The sequence below is a fragment of the Heterocephalus glaber genome, unplaced genomic scaffold (genome assembly GCF_053883595.1).
Source record: "Heterocephalus glaber isolate CG9 unplaced genomic scaffold, H.glaber_assembly_v1.0 deba00001600, whole genome shotgun sequence".
In the NCBI taxonomy this organism is placed as follows: domain Eukaryota; kingdom Metazoa; phylum Chordata; class Mammalia; order Rodentia; family Bathyergidae; genus Heterocephalus; species Heterocephalus glaber.
The window spans coordinates 9598121-9617085 of NW_028258372.1; the positions used below are offsets into that span (position 1 = coordinate 9598121).

Genomic DNA, 18965 nt, shown 5'->3' on the forward strand with positions numbered 1-18965 from the left:
GGGAAAGACTGTTTTCTTCACAAATCATTCTAGCCTAGGTCTTTCAGAGCCGCAGCGGCTGTCGTCCTATGGAAGAATCCTATCATTTACATTGTATCAGGAATACTTTTGAATGCCCATCATGTGACCCATGTGTCTATTAGGGTAGAGAAATGGTCTGCAGAGAATATTTGTTCCTTCAGTTACACTATCTAATTTTCAACAAGTGAGGAAGTGTAAGTTAAACATGCCATTTTATAACATTAATAAAAAGAGAAATTTTTTCTTACCTTTGTTCCTGTGGCACATCCACATCTAAAGATGGATGGAGGATTTCAAGCTAAAGCTAAAGCAAACAGATCATCCATAAGTATTTATCACTTCTCCCTCTGAGGCTCACAACATGAGAATAATAAAGTTTAAGGTATAAATACACAGGAACAGAGAACTAGTGAAGGGGATTCAATGATTTAGAGATACTGAAAAACTTCGGGAAGACAAAATAGAAGAAAGAAGGTAACTGATAAAGGCTGGCAGAGCAACCGAATGGCAGGACCCGTGACCCCTAGGATGGGGCACAGCTGTGAAAAGGAGATGGAGGAGACTGCAGCTCTGAAAACCCACGTGATGATGATGCCTGGGAGCCCAAGAAAGGCTGAAACCGTGTGCACTGACTGAAAGGATTAACTGAAAGTATGCACAGAAGACTCCATGTTGCCTGGCCATTGACACAAGCTGAGCCATTGGCAGATGAAGTGTGAAGACTTCCTTCTGTTTTTTCCTCCTAACCTCCTAAACACTATAGCACAGGACAACAGGTAACAAGTCCTACTTATGTAGGGAACCCCATCAAGGGGTATCACATTCTTAAATACAAATTTACAACACAGACTTGCCAAACATTTGAGGAAACCCCCCAATGAAAAGAGGCAAAATTTGGGCCAGGATTTAGCTCAGTGGTTCCACTGCCTGCCTCTCAAGCACAAGGTTGATCCCCAGTGCCAAAAGAAAGAAAGAAAGAAAGAAAGAAAGAAAGAAAGAAAGAAAGAAAGAAAGAAAGAAAGAAAGAAAGAAAGAAAAAGAAAGAAGAGGCAAAAGTAAATACTGGAAAAAAATGACTGTCAAAAAAGATAATTCAAGATAGAGATGAGAATTTCTCTCAATAGGAGTAGAGAAGGCAAAGTAATAAAGTGAGCATGGTCCATGCATTGAACAATTCAACTTAGTTGCAATGAGACCCACCTTATTGGTTTTCAACTTTTTTTTTTTTTTTTGGTAGCAGGGATCGAACTTGGGACCTTGCATTTTCGAGGCAGGCAGCAGAACCACTGAGCTAAATCCCTGGCCCTGGTTTTCAACTTTTAAAATCAATCTATAAACCAACACTAAAAACTCTTAAATGGTTACTGAATATGATGTAAATGCTGTAAACTAAAAAATGCAAAAATAATTGCACAGAATAGTTTGGTGGTTCCTCGAGTTTAAGACTGTTACCATATGACCAAATGATCTGAGGTATACATCTCCCCAAAATTTAAACGTGTGTGCAAACAAAAACTTGTACACAAGTGTGTTTGTTGCACCAAAATTCACCATAGCCAAGTGGAAACAATTCAAATGTCCATCAACATATGAATGGACAGACAAGATGTGACAGTCATACAATGACTTATGACTCAGCCAACAAAAGGAATGAAGACTGATGCATGCTACAACATGAATGAACCTTAAAAGCAGTACAGTCAGTAAAAGAAGCCAAACCCAAAGCTACATATTATATGATTTCCTGTATGTGAAATAACACAATAAGAAAATCCTCAGAGTCTGAGAACAGATGTGTGGTTGGCAGGACCTGGAAAGGGGGGAAAATGAGCGACTCCTTTATAAGCAAATGGAAGTGAATTTAAAAATACAAATACAGTGCAGATAACAAAAGCAAGAAAGTAGATGTGTAAGAAGGAAGTTGAGGAGAAAGCAGAGCGCTCCAGACTGCTTATCGTATACAGTGCACAAGAAGTATCTCTATTTTATGAATCAAGAAATGAGATCTGATAGAAAAATACAGTGGATGTTTACATTTTTTAACTATTACAGTGAAAGATACACTGTCATTAACCCTTCTTAAAATATGTCCCCTGGCTTGGAACAGACTTATCCCATCATTCTTTCTACTTTCTAAAGTAGTTGTGGAGGTCTACTTTTCATGTCTTTAGCTGTGCTATCTTGGCTGCCTCGATGTTCTGAATCCCTTCAAAATGTCTGCCTATCATGACCATTTGGACTTTAGGGAAGAGCCAGAAGCTGCATGGAGCCATATCCGGTGAATCGGGTGGATCAGAACATACTGTAATGGTTTTATAAGCCGGCCTTTCCACTGGGTGGCACTCAGAAGTGGCATTCACTTAGTTTTTATCACATTTTATAAAGACACAAGAGGGCTTCCAGGACTGCTTCAGAAAATGGCAAGGATGATGTTCAACTGATCCACCAATTGCCTATTCCTCTCTTAGCCTATCGTAGACCATGTCCCATGAGCCATCTAGACGTGGCCACTCCTACACTGCTGAAGATGTGCACCTATCAGATCCTGTCCACTGAACAGAAGGAAACCACTAACAGCTGTGGCTACAAATCCAACTGCTTAGACTTATAAATCCAAAAAGTCATGAGAAGGTATAATCATCATCGAGAGGACATTCAAGGCAGTAACCATTGAGTCCTCAGGACCAGTTCCCTGCAAATGGTCCCCAGCCTCAGTAAGCTAATCTGTGAGAAGTACTTTTCTTTCATTGTGCCTAACAGAATTCCTCACCTTTATTTTCTTCTGCCTATAACTCAGAAGTGGTCCTTAAAATCTTTTTTTCTTTCACACTTGAGAAAAGTAATTTCAATTTTCTTATCCGAATTGATATTCAAAGGAAATACCTTTGTAAATACCCAGAATAATTTTAAAACAAACTTCAGGCGAGGTATGGTAGGGTAGTAGACACATAATCCTAGCACTCAGGGAGGATGAGGGAGAAGGTTAAGGCAGGTACATTGCAAGTTTGAGCCCAACCAGGACAACATAGGGACTTAGTGAGACCCTACTTCAACATAAAAACTACGTTCAAGCCCTAGTACCACAAAAACCCCCAAAACTGTCATAAAAAAACAACACCCACACACACACACAGTTTCTTAAATTTATAGAATATGTCTAAATGAAAAAATTAAGAACATTCAAGGGAAGAAAAACTAACCTAACATTCAGAAAACAATATGTTGGGAAGGGAAGACTAGGAGCTAGGAGGTAGAGGCAGAAATTGCTTTATGAGATCTTTCTTACCTTAAGCACAAACCCTCCATGCTGCCAAAGACCACAATTATGGAAACAAAAATCACCTTATAATCAGCTGCATTTTAAAAATGCAATAAACAGATGGGCACGGTGGTGCACACTTGTAATCCCGGCACTCAGGAGACTAAATCTGGTTTGTGAATTTGTGGCCAGTCTGGGTTACACAGCGGGACTTATCTCTAAAAACAAAAAATATTACCCCCCTCCAAAAAAAACCCATAATACATAAGTTATAACATTTTCAAGTGTTCCTAAATTGCTTATACAAACTCAAAGTCATGAGCATGACTTCAGGATCAGAACTTTTTATGTCAAGGGCTTTAACTAAGCAGTTTAAGGCCTCCTGTATTTTTCCACACTCTTTCAGTTCTTTTCCATGAGTTATAAGAATTTCATAGTCATTTGCAGCCTCCTCTGCCTCACTCTGGGGAGACTCAACCAAGGGCTCAGCAGACAGAGGCTCAGGGGCTCCAAGTGGGGTCTGTAGATTACAGCCTAGTGGCTTAGCCATGGTTAGCCTGCCAGACTTATTTCCTGCAGACAGCCTTTCTCCAGAAGGACCTTCTGCACCCTCGGAGGCTTTGTCACTCTCTTCTTTGGCTCCTTCCTCCATATCATCCTCAGTGGGCTCTGCTTTACTGCTGTTGTCAACCCTTTCCTCCATATCCTCCACACAGTCTAAAGCCACATCAATCAGAGAACTTCTAGAAGCCAGAGATCTCCTAGAGTTCATAGATTTATTTACACTACTAGGCATTGTAGGTGAAGAGAATCGTCCAGGTACACTGTTATCTTTGGGAGTAGAAGCAACAAATTGTTTCACAGATGAGAAATGAAAGAGAGATGTGCTGAATGGACTTGGGTTTGAAGTACCCTTTAAAGAATCATCCTCATCTTCATCATCTGAAATGATCCTTCTAGCTTTGCTTCTGGTTTTAACATTAACTACCACTTCTTCTGGTTCACTGTCTTTCTTGGGAAAATCCGAATGGAGACATAGATTGCTGTGCACAGACTCTGCACTAGAATTAGCAGCAGAGACACACAGGCTGTTTTTTTTCTCAACATGCTCGAAAGACTGAGTGGAAAGATTTTGAATATTGTCTGCAGAGTCTTCCAGGAAAAGATTGAAATCATACGCATACTGTGGTGAAGATGCTAAAGGTTCCCCTTCTGACTTGGCCTCACTTGCTTGGACATCCTGCAGTGCATCATGGGATGCTGATGATTCATCAGATATTTCAATAATAGACACACTCCACTTTGTGTTTTGATTTTCATTTGTAATAGGATTTCTGGGCCAGGGATTGCAATGATGTAAAATCTCATCATCCTGTAGATCCAGAGTTGGTGCAGTATCAGCTTTGATTGCTTGGAGAGCTAAATAATTAAAACCTCCCAGGGTATTCTCTTGCAGTGCCTCTTGCTCAGGCTCTTCTTGTAATGCCTTTTTTTTTGCAGAGATTCATTTTCAACTACAAAGCTTTTTGAGGTTCCCAGTAGTGAGGCAGTCCAAATTTCTTCTACACTTCCAAACTCCTTGGGTAAAGTGGCTACAAAGTCAGTATTGAATGTATTTTCACACGGGTGCTTACCATCCTGTAACATGGTCATATTCATGTTTACATTGGAGAGGTCTTGATCATCAATGCTTACATTTGCCATTTGAAAACTGATATCTCCTACCTGGGTAGGATGAATAGTTATAAGAAGTGAAGGCCCAAGCTGTGGTTTCTTCAATTCAGGGCATTTCTTCTTTCTTTGAGAAGGAAACAGAGGTGCTATTGGGCAGGCCCCCTCATTTCCAGTTCTTTGTTTTCCCATTATATTTTGAGACTCTAATTCAACAAGGAATCGACATTTCTGAATTCTCTGTTGAATTCACTGAGACTCTTCTATCACATCAAGCTCTTCTTTAACAGGCTGATCGTGTGTATATCAAGTCATGGTCTGAGATTCCAGCTATTCCCAGAGACTGTAGGTAGGTAATGTGTTCATCTAGGTTCTTACCAGATTTCCTCTGAGATGCATGCAGAGACTAAAGCTGCAGCTGGGTTGCAGAGTTCTGGAGATCCTCAACTGTAAAAAGCTCTCTTAAATCTTGTTTACTGAAGTAGCGGTTCCGGGGTTCCAGCTAGGGTCAAAAATTACCACTCTGGTTGCTGCAGTTAATGTTAACCCAACACCACCTACTTGAGTGGTAAGCAGAAAAACAGAGTAATCTTTATTTTGCTGGAATAAGTTAATCCTTCTTTCTCGTTCCAAAAGATGAGTAACTGTGCCATCAATTCGCAATATCTTAAAGTGTCTATTCTTTAAGAGGCGTTCAGTGATGTTTAGAATTTCTCTTGACTGAGAAAACACGAGGGTTTGATGCCCCTCATCTCGCAGTCTCTTCAGCAGGTCAATTAAAAATGTCATTTTTCCAGATTCTTCCATCAGTGTATCATCAGTTACATGAGCAATGTTGTCCACATCTGAAGAATCTTCCTCCTTTCCATCTTGAGTGGAGATTCTGACAGTCTCTAGATGCAGCAAACGATAAGCCTGTGCAGACAGCAGCCTAGGATGATCACACAGCTTCTTTAAGACTCCTAGCTCAGCCAAAGGTGAGCGTGTCTCCATTAACAACTCCTTGATGTGATCTAAAGACACAAACTTCCTGTATATTTCTTTCTGTAAAGGTGTGAGACGTATCCAAATGACTAAATCGTTTTTCCGGGAAAGAGAAGGCATTTCACAGATGGCATCAACACCTGGATTCTTTTCAGTGGGTCTGACCTCTGGGATGTTCGACCTTTTCTTCTGAACTTCTTTTGTCCTCCTGAGAAAATAGGGTTTTATGATTTCCATCAAGTTTTCAGATATCTTAAGTCCCAAGGCTTTTTCCCCTGGAGTAGCATCCTTCTCTCTCGCTCTAATAATAGGAATTTCATACTCCATTTTAAAAGTTTTTAATGTTCCTAGCAGGGAACCTTGGCAAGCAAAATCGAATAGGGACCATAGTTCTTGTAAATTATTCTGGACTGGGGTCCCTGTGAGGAGGAGGCGATGACTTGCAGGGACAGCACGACCACATATTGCTGACTTAGTAGATGAGCTCTTTATTTTATGTGCTTCATCAAGAATAATATAGTCCCACACAAATGCTTGGCCATTACAGCTTGAAAGCTGCTGCCAATTGTTGATTAACATTTGGTATGTAGTGAGAAGGACGCCAGTCCTTTGCTGAACCCGGTAGAGGTTTCTGGTACGTTCGTCCTTGCTAGGGCCGTGAAAGGTTTTGGCTCTCATTCCTGGAGTCCACTTGGAAAATTCTTTTACCCATATGCTGATGAGATTGGTAGGCATTATCAACAGCACATGATTCACAAGTGAAGCATCAAACATACCAGAGAGGAAAGCAATGATCTGAACAGTCTTTCCCAAACCCATATCATCGGCCAAGATACCCCCGTTTCTGCCATCCCTGTAGAGACTGTAGAGGAAAGCCACACCTTCCTTCTGGTGCTCAAATAGTACTTGTACAGTTCTCGATAAAGTAGCAGGCCAGAGTTGCACACATCTGCAAATTCATCATCTTCATCTTCTTCCAACACCTCCAAGGCTTCCTGTAGTTTTTGGATTCTGCTCATCAGATTTTTATTGGGAAAAATATTCTTTGCCAAACTGAAAAGTTTAAGCGCTTCCTCCAGATCTCCACTCTTTGTTGCTTCTTTGGCCTCTTTCACATATCTTATATAACAGACAGTCTGCTCTGAGCTCAACCTCTCAGCTTCTGCCAAACCTTGGTAATTCTCCATGACCCTCGATTTTAATTCCAGATATCTGGCGGAAGCTTGAACTTTGCTCTGCTCTGCCCAGCACAGGATCATGCGCAAAAAAGGCCAACCGTCCACCTCAAGACTGGCCAATCCGCAGCCCCATAGCGTCACCGCCTGAGCCCCTCTCATGAAGGTCGTGCAGCTGCGCCTAAGCGCTGGCGCTGATAGGCAAATGCGTCTAGCCTGCGGGCGCGGAGTGTACTTCTGGTCCTTAAAATCTTGACATCTGATGGATAAAAGAAACTTAGAGGGCAAACCCAAAGAATAGGACGGGGGTGGGGTGTGGATTTCTCTCTAGGGCTAGGATTAGAGGTACCGCCTACTGTCTGCTTGTAGATTCCTTTATGTTAGAAACCCTGGAATAGGAGGAATCACAGGTTAATCATAAGCAGAAGTATGAATAAAAAGAATCCAAGGAGAACATGCAAGAAAGAAAGAGGTTATAGCTAAAGAATCTCTCCTTCCCCTCTCTCTCCCTCTCTCTCTCTCCCTCCCTTATTCCTTCCCTTCCTCTTTCCTGTTTTCCCTTCCCCTCCCCCTCCCTCCCTTTCTCTTTCTCTCTCCCTCCTTCCCTTCAAGGAAATAGTCAATATACTAGTTTTCCTAGAAGGAGACAGAAAGAAGGAAGCTGCATTTACAGAAGGACACAGGAGAGATTTCAAAGGCACGAGTATTTTCTTTTTCTGAATCCCATTCAGGAAGGGATGTTCACCTTATTATAATTTTTAAGATGCACATCTATTGTATGTATTAATTGTATATATAGTCTTAATTAAAAAATTTCAAATCACTTGAATTTTCTTTTATAAGAGACTAACCCATTTGGAAATATACAAGAAGAAAAGATTTTATTTACAGTAGGTAAAAATAATGAAAGATACTGAGAAAGAAACGGAGGGAAAAGGGAAAGACCTAAGAAAAAGAGGAAGGAGGAACATAAGGAGAGAAGAAGGAAGAAAGGCAGAGAAATAGGGCTTCTGAAAAGATGGTGGAATAAAGATGAGACAAAGGGAAAGAGATAGGAAGAGGGAAGGAAAGAAGGATGGATGGGCAGAAGAGAGGAAGGGAGATGGAAATGTATGCAATGCATCTCTGAAAAAAACTTGCCTGCACTACTGAAGGGCACAAAATCTGAGTAAAGACAAAAGTATAAACCTGGGGGGGAAGAAAGACTCAAAACAAAAAATCAGTTAATCATTTCCTAAATCCATCTATGGAGTTAGGTGCTATTCAAAATACTAACAGGATTTTTAAAAATTGGAAATATATTCTTTTCTTTCAGTGACCAAGAAGAGAACAACAATATTGCATTGGCAGCTAGGAGGGTGTTGAAACTGTCAGCATTTAAAATTCGATGGTTTTTATCTAAGTATCTGGGATCTTAATTATTTATTCTTGGGAGGGAAAGGAAGATTGTGCTACACTAAAACTATGCTTGTACATTATGGGAGCTGAATGGTGCTGACCCCAGATCCACTTATGGGAGAAGCCTGATCTTCCTGCCCAACACACCCTTCCCACACACTCTGCATTCTTCCACATGAAGATCACTTGGTCACCCTACTGGGCCCCATTGACCTTTGGGTTAATCTGCCATTATCTCCAAGGCATCAAATTCTGTCTCAAAGTTCATTTCTGACTTTCAAAAACACAATTTCAGTGGAGGCACTGAATTTGGGGTACTTTTGCCTAATTTTTCTATCTATTTTGTTCCTATGGTGGCAATATTGAATTTATAAAATAAGTTCCTACAATCATAAGAATGATCCAGATATAGTTATGGTTTAAACAAGAGACCCATTTGTCTCTCTCATGTAAGCGTCTAAGTATAAGAAGCCAAAGGCCAGCTCTCTTGTTGCTCTTTCATTCTCATCACAGTTTTGCACATCAGCTCTAAAATACCTGCTGTGTCTCCCGAACCCACGTCTGTGTGTCAGTGGGTTGCGAAGGGAAAAAAGTGTCAAGGAGTCACAGCCATTCCTTTAAAGAGCATCACTTAGGCTAAACGATCATAAGCTCATCTAGAACATAAACATCTGCGTGCTAAGAAGTCTTAAAAATCCAGTCAACTCCTGAGTGACTTTTACAGTTTGGGTCTAGACATCCCTCCAAAGCCTCATGCAGTCATAGGTGGGGCTTTTTCAGAGGTGGCTGAATCTAGAGTGTGTGACACCAGGATTAAGGGTGTGTGATTACTAAATCAGTCCACTGATTGGTTTGGCACCACCCTAATCCTGGTAGCCTGGATACAATATAAGGGACAGAAAAAGGCTTGCCTTGTCTTCTGTTTACTTTGCTATCTTCTACCCACCATAAACTGTTCTTTGCAATGCCCCTCTGTCATGCCACCCTGCCTTGGAGCCAGCTACTGATAGACTGAAACCTCTACAAACTGTGAGTTAAATAAACCTTTCCACCCTTAACTCATGGATGTTCAGCATTTTGTCTCAGCAAAGAGACAAAGTAAGACTTCTAGTGCCCATGTGTCCAAGTAAAACTCAGCAATTAAAGTAAAAGAACTAAAGGAAAAGAAAGAATTTGACACTGGGGGGAACTGATACTCTCTGACATAAGAAATTTTCATCTATATATTTGCATCCACATCTAGTTCTAGAAGGAATTATAAAACATCCATACAACACAGTGTTTTGTTGTTGTTATTTTTGGGTGTGTGTGTGTGTGTGTGTGTGTGTGTGTGTGTGTGTGTTTAGTATTGAGGATTGAACCTGGGGCCTTCACACTGAGCTATATTCCCAGCCCTTTATTTGTCTTTCACTGTGAGATAGGGCTTCACTAAGTTGCCTAGACTGGGATTGAGCTTGCAACCTTTCTACTCTAGCCTCCCAGAGTGCTGGGATTACAGACATGCACTCCCATTGCAGGCTAGTAGAGTTCTTTTATTAAGGCAGTGATACAGAACAGAAGAATAGAGAGGCCAAAAGAAGTAGATTTGTCTTGTGGTGTAGATCTAACCCAAAATGTCATGTATGTGGAAGGTGATTAGGATCATAAGGGTCTACATTCATCAGCTCATCCACTGATGAGTTCAGCAGCTCTTGGGAGGTGGGGCCTGGTCAGAGGAACTAGGATACTGTGGTGTGACCTGAAGGGTAGATTCTTGTTTCTGCCTCCTCCCACCTCTCTCCTTCCTGAGGTGAACAGCTTTTCCCACTAAGATCTTACACCATGTAGCTTCTGCTTTGGAGCCACTAAAGTATGGACTGAACCCATGGAAGTCAAAATAAACCTCTTCTCCTTTAAGATGTAGGTGTTAGAATTTTTGTGTTGGTGGCAGGAATGCTGACTAATACACTCTGATAATGAGGGATGATGTTCCTTTATGTTTGTTTGTTCAATTCTAAAAACAACAATTAAAGTTGAGAGGCTGAGAAATTGTGCACAAACTTTTGCTGTCTCACCGAGCTGGAGGAGCAAAACTGAGCATGAACTCACAATGAGGAGGAACACAGGGGACATTCCCAAGCTCTCAGGTGGGATCTGTGATGACTCCACCAGGAGGTAGAGGAATGGAAAATGGCCAGTGCTTCCAGTGACTGAGCCTTGGAGATCAGGTTCCAGGTCAAAGGCAAGAGATAGACCTCTAGCCTAATGGCCCACAAGAAGCAAACTAAGTCCACTGTGAAAGAAAATAAATTTTTTGTGTTGTAGCAAACTGAATCCGGGAAAGGAAGACACCCAGGGAGGCAGGAGGCAGTGTACAACTCTTTTATTACATCAATGGACCTGACTGGGATCATTCCCAAAGAAGTCAGGCCCAGAATATCGGTGGGCTGGCAGTTTTATAGGGTTGCAGGCAGGAGGTACAGAAGCAGAAGCAGAGTGTACACAAAGCAGAGCAGTGGAGGAGGGCAGAGCGAAGAGTTTCAGAGGGAGTTTCTGAGTTTGTGATGCTCCTGTGGTGACAAATTACAGAAGTTGTCATGACTACTCAGGTACATTCTACAAAGAGCATAGTTACCTAGTTAACCCATAGTTGCTTAATAACACAGTAAACTCATAGTTGCCCAATTTAGTTATTTTTTGTTAGAAATATATCCGTCTGCCTAGAAATTCCCTCTGGATTTTTTTTTTTTTGGCATTTTGGATTTTTTAAGATGTTTGCCTGTAACTCAAGTTGGCTTATAGATAAATATAATTAAAGACATGCTTCCCCCAGGTTGCCAGATTATCCAAATAATGTTAACTGGTTTTACAAATATAGTACATATTGTTGTCTATATATAATATCTCAGGGATCTTTCATTGCTCAAAATGAATAATGTGTTAATTGTTATGATCTGGCTCTCACAGGTCATCTAAAGATTTGTTAAGATAATTAAATAAAGACTCTTGGGATTAGGGAAACTACAGGACAGGACTCCCCTTGGTAAATAAAGGAGCGGCTGTCTGGAAAAAAATTTATTCCAGCCTTTGTTCACAAAGGGGACCCCAATAATTTCCACAGCCTCATGGGAAATACATTGCTAAACATATTATTGTGATATGTATACATTGGTCATGGTCTAAGTTTTCTGTGGGAAAACAAGGTTTTATTTAAAATGTTCTTGGTACAAAACAAAATTAAGGGACAAAGGATTTCACATAACTGATACTCATTGTTATTTCATGCTATATATATTCGTGCCTTCCAGGTATACAAGTTTTCTAGTATATTGTTTATGATAATGATCTTTTTTGACTCAGGTATCTCCCTCTCTTGCACTGAAGCTACTTCTGATATGAGGCACATGTCAAGCTAGCATGAAAAGAACAGTCAAATAATAGTTATCTTAAAAACTTATGTGATGTATATGTGTCGCCACACTTAGGGATGCTCAGTTGCCAGACAGTTGAAACAATGTCACACACTAAAATTAGAGGCTAGACATTATGAACACCTAAGATACATTTATAGGCCAATATGTATGTTCTCTTTAGATAGCATCCTACTAAATGATAATAAATAAGAGTTTTCTTTATGTTATTTAATGTCTTGTGATCAGATGAAGGTGTTTGACTGAAAGACTATTCCATACTAAGATGGACATGTGTTACAAAGAAAATGTCATCATGATTGTCATGCTAAATACTATATGTGGCTCTTGATCTTAAGATTTTCTATATAATGCATAACTGTTGTCTGTTAATGTTCTGTAGGGATTCAGCTACTAGAATGACTATGGTTGATAAAATATATTTCAAAAGTGCTTGATGTTTTAACTATTATAATAGTTAAGTTCACTGCTCCTACTGAAATGCTTATGTCACTGATCTTCTCTTCTGGGTGTTCAACAACTAAAGTTTGGAGACCAAAACTAGAAAGGTAACTGGATTATGAGGACAGCCAGTATTCTGGTCCTGGCCCCTCAAGGTCAACAAAGAATCCAGGACATGAGGGAGCCTTTTCTACAGGATCCTACATCTTTGGTAAGTCACTCAACCTCCTGAGCAGGGAGAATGCTGGGCACCAGAGGACAAATGTATGGTGTGCCAAAGGAGGGTCACAAAGAGGGAAAAATCTCCCATGCTTTCAATGAAAGCAACATGATCAAGCAAGGCCGTGACCCATCCTGACAGCTGACACTGACAAAGGAGCTGAGAGGCTCTATGCATGGTTCCAAAGTAATGCCTGAGGAGACTTAACTGACATTGATAAGTAGCAAGAGGTTCATACTGACTGACACAGGTCTCACTTTAACTTGGTCTAAAACACCCAGCAGAAAAGAATAACTAAAAGGGGTATAAAATAATGCCATAGTCAAAGAAACAGACCTGAGGACCAGTGGAACAGATTAGAAGATGCAGAAACAACGTCAGACACACTCAGCCACCTCATCTTTGACAAAGGAGCCAAACACCCTCACTGGAGGAAAGATAGCCTCTTTAATAAATGGTGCTGGAAAAATTGGGTTTCAACTTGTCAAAGATTAAATCTAGACCTATATCTCTCACCATGTACTCAACTAAAATCAAAATGGATTAAAGATCTAAATATTAAAATAGAAACTCTGAACCAGTTGGAACACAGGTTAGGTAGAACCCTTGAAGACATCGGTGTAGGAAAAGATTTTATGAACAGAACCTCAATTGCTGGTGAACTAGCACAACAATCAACAGTGGGATCTCTTCTTATTAAAAAGCTTCTGCACAGCAAGAGAAACCACCAGCAGTGTGAAGAGACAACCTACAATGTGGGAAAAAATCTTCACCTGCTCTTCCTCAGACAAAGGTCTACTATCTTGAATCTATAAAGAACTTAAAAAGATCAGACCTCCTAAATTTAAAGACCCAATCCGAAAATCAGCATCTGAAATGCACAGACATTTCTCAGACAAAGAACTAAAAATAGCAAATAAATATATGAAAAAATGTTCAACATCACTGGTCATTTGAGAGATGCAAATGAAAACAACGCTGAGATTCCACCTCACTCCAGAAAGAATGGCTGCTATCATGAAATCAACCAATAAAAAATGCTGGCGGAACTGTGGGGAAAGAGGAACCCTGCTTCATTGCTGGTGGGAGTGTAGACTGGTACAATCACTATGGAAATCAGTATGGAGATACGTCAAAGAACTAGGACTGGAAGTCCCATTTGATCCAGCTATTCCCCTGCTGGGTATCTTCCCCAAAGAATTAAAAGAATCATACCACAGTGATATATGTGCACCCATGTTCATAGCAGCACAATTTGTAATAGCTAAAACTTGGAAGCAGTCCAAATGCCCAGCAACTGGAGACTGAATAAAGAAAATGTGGTTTTTTAATAAAAAAGAGTACTACTCATCCATAAAAAATGAGAAATTAGAGACATTTATAGCTAAATGGACGCACATTGAGGCAATTCTCTTAAGTGAAATAAATAGGACACAAATGTGTAAATACAGAATAGTTTCTCTAGTGTGAGAAGCTGAAAGTGTAAATAAGGACTAAAGGGTATAATAGATAATGTGAAATAGGAAGAAAAGGGGCAAAGGGGAAGGGGAAGTGGGAGAGGAAGGGGAAAGGAAAGAAGGGAATGGAATTAATATGAGAAAACGGAAACAAAGTCTTTGTAAATAGGGAGGAATGGAGGGGTTGAAGGGAGGGCAGGGGAAGGGGGAAAAATACGAACCAAGAGAGACTATGTAAAGGTGCAAATTTCCAATGATGAATGTCACTATACTGTTTACCTAAAATGTACCAATGATTAAAATGAATAATTGATAATGCGAATAGGAAGAAAAGGTCCAAAGGGGTAGGGGAAATGGAAGGGGCAGGGGACAGGAAAGAAGGGAAAGGAAAAATTATGAGAAATGGAAAAAATGGAAACAAAGTCTTTGTAAATAGGGAAGGGTGGAGGGGGTGAAGGGAGTGCAGGGAATGGAGAAAAAATAAGAACCAAGACACATCATGTAAAGGTACAATTTCCCAATGAGAAATGTAAATGTACTGTATACCTAAAATGTACCAATAAAAGAATTTAAGGAAAAAAATAATAATGCCATAGTAACAAAGCTAGATATAAAAAGGGGCTCCAGTCACTGACCCCTTCTGGCAGTTTCTAGCTACACCAGTAGCTGACCACAGTTATGGATCATTAGGAAAAAACTATGGTAGAATCTGTAAGAGCCAGCAGGCTACAACCATTATTTCAATTTCTAAGTGTGACTTTCTTCTCAACTTGCCCTATCCATTCTAGTGTGCTCATGCTTGGATTATACATGCTCTATTTTCTTAAAAGTTTTGTTTATTCTTGCCTAGAGGCTTCCAAACTCCAAGCAGTCATACAAATGCAACCAATGACAAATGTGCTAGACTTCTTTTACCAGGATTCACCAGATCGACCTTGTAAACAACTCATAACTGCTAAACTATACAATACGACTTCTACATTGCATTCTGAAGTCCCCTGGACCTTCTTATCCTCTTTGTGGGAGGCTATTACTAGTTCCTCCCAATGGAAACACTTGTTGGCTATATTCATAGCAGTCCTGCTGACCTTATAATTTGGCCCATGTATTAACTGTTTCTTTGGCTTTGTCTCCTCCAGACCCAAAGCTATATGGCTACCAAGATGACAGTGCCTGGCACCTATGGAGGGCCTTTAGATAGACCCTCTGTAGAGTAACTCTAACTGCTGATTACAACTATGACCCTCTTCAGCTGGAAGTAGCCAGAACAGAATTCGCCCTTTGCCCCCTCACAGCAGTTAGGGGTACTTCTTCAGAGGGGGGAATATTGCAGATAAGTAACTTAATTAGATATCTTGTGTGCAGTTAGGCAGGGCCAGCCCAGGAGGAGCCAACATGGAGGACAGTCAAGACACAGTCACTGAAGGCCAGAATTATAAAAGGAGAGAAATCACACACCCTTGTGCTTCCACTGGGGATAAATAGCAGTGATTGATATTCTAAATAGGTATCAATCACCTGTGTGGGGGGTCAAGGTCTTAACTCAGCCTTTCCAGGAAATATCCCTGACCCCCACCCTTACTGAAAATCCTTGTAAGCTTGCTATGTGACTTGCTCCCCTATTTGATCCCCATTTAATCAATATTACCTGGGCGACTCTACTTATAATCTTATTGGTTGGTCATGGTTTTGTCCCACATCATGCCCACCTAGTAAATTTCCATTGGGTCTTATAGTTTTGTCCCACTTTGTACCCGCCTCACCACATGGCTTTGCTGTATAAAATATCTTTGAAACGTGGGGTGGGTAGGCAACCCACTTTCCAGTTCCCCTTCTGTCTCTGTTAGAAGCTTTCTTTCTCTCAATAAATTTTTCCTACTCTTAAAAAAAGAAAAAGAACAATAGAGTTAAGAATCTATACCTGTGTGGAACCTCTACAGTCATTTTTTGTCATTATTTCCTATATAGCACAACAGCTGTTTATTGACATTATACTAGGTATTTGTACTAGTCAGCTTTTAGTTGATGGGGAAAAAAATACCTGACACGTACAACTTAAAAGATGAGAACTTTGCTTTTGCTCATAATTCCCAAGTTTTTAGGTCCTGGTTGTCTAGATCAAAGGCTAAAATACCATGGTTGAAGGGTAGGGTAGAGAAAAGTTGGTCAACTCATTGCATCTAGTAAGCAGAGAGTAGTGGAAGAGCCCCAGAGGAAGGGACCAGGGGTTGGATATAGTCCCCAAGGTCATGCAGATAGTACCCAAACACACACATTAAAACTATGCTTTATTAATCTTCTAGGAATCTCTCAAACCAATCAAGTGGACAATCAAGATTACTCATCACAGCATTATAAGCAGTCTAGAGATTATTTAAAATATATGGGAGGATATATGTAGCTTGTATTCAAATACTGTGCCATCTTATGTAAAGAGACTATCCACAGGTTTTGGTATCTGTGGAGGGACTAAAATCTTTTAGTTCTTAAGAGTAACTATTATTTAATAAAACTATTTTTTGAAATACAGGTACCATATGTGTCAAGGAATGACCACAAAGTGAACACACCTTAGCTATAATCTAGCTCACTAAATAGAAGATTAGTAACATCCCAGAAACCTTCCTCAAGCTCCTTGCAATTTCCCCCTCTACCTTTCAGAATGCATTCTTTGAGTCTGCCTTCTTTGCTTAATATTATGTTGCAAGATTCATCTATGTTCGTGTAGCAATAGTTTATCCATTTCCATTGCTACATGGCAAAGTTTTCTTGATATACAGCCCCTGAACATAATATGCCCCATATGTCAGCTTATTTGTTTATATAATATCTCTAATTGCTTTCACCCTAAACTAAGAGAGTTCTTATGACATAGAATACATCACACACATTACTGGGTACTGGATATCCTTATGTTCAATTTAATGGTTACTGCCAGTTTTTCACTCCCACCAACAGTGTTTGAATATTTCTCTTTCCCACACTACTTTAATTAATATATAGAGTATATTGATATCCAGTAGAATAAGTCCTTCAACTTTGTGGTTCTTCCTCAGATTATCTTGGCTGTTCAAAATGTTTAAATTTCCATAAAAAGTTTGGCATCAACTTGTTTAATTTCTCACACACACTTAAAACTGCAAGTAAAAATTTGGGGTTGCACTCAATCTGTATACATTTAGGGAGAAATATTTAGGGAGAAAGATATTTAATCTTTCAATCCATGAACATGATATATAAGTTTGATTAAATCTTTTTAGTTTTCTCATTTTCTGTGAATCCATTTTGAACATGTTTCCTTACTAATGAATATTCAATGATTTGGGGGAGCTACTTGGTATTTTTAAACATTTAATTTTCTAGTTGTTTATTGCTGTATAGAAACTCAATGGATTTCCAGTGGTGGTGTATCTAAAAATTTTCCTAAACTCATTTGAGTAATTTTTCTTCATTCTTGTCACTGTTTTAAATATGTGATTAATTGGGTACAAACTTTCAAAATTTTCTTTTCTGTGATCCAAATTGAGACATTTCATTTCTTGTTATTGCCTTATTTCAGTTTTGGAAATTTCTTGGTCACTATCTATTCAAATAGCTCTGTCATCTATCTGATTCCTTCTTCTGTAATGCATATATTAGAACTTTTATCCATGGTTCACATTAGCACATGCTTTTTTCATGTTTTCTATTCTTTCCACTCCTTTGCTCTTGAGGCTGACCACTTTATTGTGGCATATTTAATCCTTTAATCTCAAGTAGGCAGATTAATCCTTTAATTAGCAGTACACCCTCAGACAGTAGAGTGCAAGCTTCTCAGGAGAACAAGTGCCTGCACCAAGTCTTGAGATGTATACATATGAAATGTCGCATCGCAAAATGCAATTGATCTTGGCTTCGATATAAAGTATTGGCATGTGAAAGTACTATTATCTGACCCAATCACAAAGTTATGGTTTACAAGACATGCATCAAAATTTAGGAAGATTACAGGTGCTAACTCTTAAACATTAATATGAAAAGACTCAGCTCTTAAAGATTAATATAAAAGGGACTTGATGTCATTTCTTAGGAAACAGGTGGAGTGGAAAGTTTACCAGAAGCATGACCATAATGTCCATCTGAACAGGGGCAAGGTCTGTTGCATCTTTGGATAGTTAGATGTTTCTCACATGAGGAAAACAAGCCACATTTAATAATTTTCAAAGGGTCATTCAATGCTTACTAGAGTCTCTGAGAAACTCAATGTTCCCATTCCTGACTAGCTAGGCTGCCTCAGCTTTACTGCCACACAAAACTGAAAATGTTCCAGAAGATGATGAAATGGCCTAATGGACTGTGATAGGGCAGGCATAAGGAAGCCCAGATCCTAGCAACTAGAGTAGGTGTCCACCTCTGGAGAAAGGATCCATCTACCCACTGGCAGAGGAGAGGAAGCCACATTTGCATGGAGGAAAACACTGGGCAGAGATGAAACTAAGCTCCCTGGGAACAAAGCTTCAAGTGCTGGCTTCCCACTGTTCATTGTGATCAGGGGAGACAGGGAGGAGAGACAGCAGACTGGAGGAAGAAGCAGCTGTCCAAGGGAAGGACTGCTGGCCATGTACACAGGCCTGGGACTGGGTGGTTAAGACTGTGGAAGAGAGTGAAGAAGAGGAGCAGAGAAAAGGGGGAAGGGCCAGCTCTGGTGGGGACCCAGCCCAGTCTGACTCACATATATTTCCACTAATTCAGTCCTGAGTGTCCTCCTGAGGATCCCAGCATTCCAGGCTATGACACATGGGGTCCTAAGGAGGGCAGTCTCAAGTGGGAAGGAGGGCAGTCCACTTCTATAGATCAGACCAAGGTCAAATTCATGTTAAGTAAGATCTTCAGGAGCTCCTACTCCCCTAGGATGTGGCCCAGAGGATAAGAGAGACCTCACTACAGACA

General features: G+C 40.1%; 1 long non-coding RNA gene and 1 pseudogene across 1 annotated transcript in view; both read right to left on the reverse strand.

The window, feature by feature from the left end:
- The window catches only part of LOC110350913 (uncharacterized), a 61047-nt gene that overhangs the window by 25366 nt on the left and 16716 nt on the right, over positions 1–18965 (reverse strand). Inside the window, exon 2 of the long non-coding RNA XR_002397858.2 lies at positions 270–325. This is a non-coding gene — a long non-coding RNA (uncharacterized LOC110350913). The remainder of the gene's footprint in view (positions 1–269; positions 326–18965) is intronic.
- Positions 2918–7635, reverse strand: LOC101701737 (DNA excision repair protein ERCC-6-like pseudogene; annotated as a pseudogene).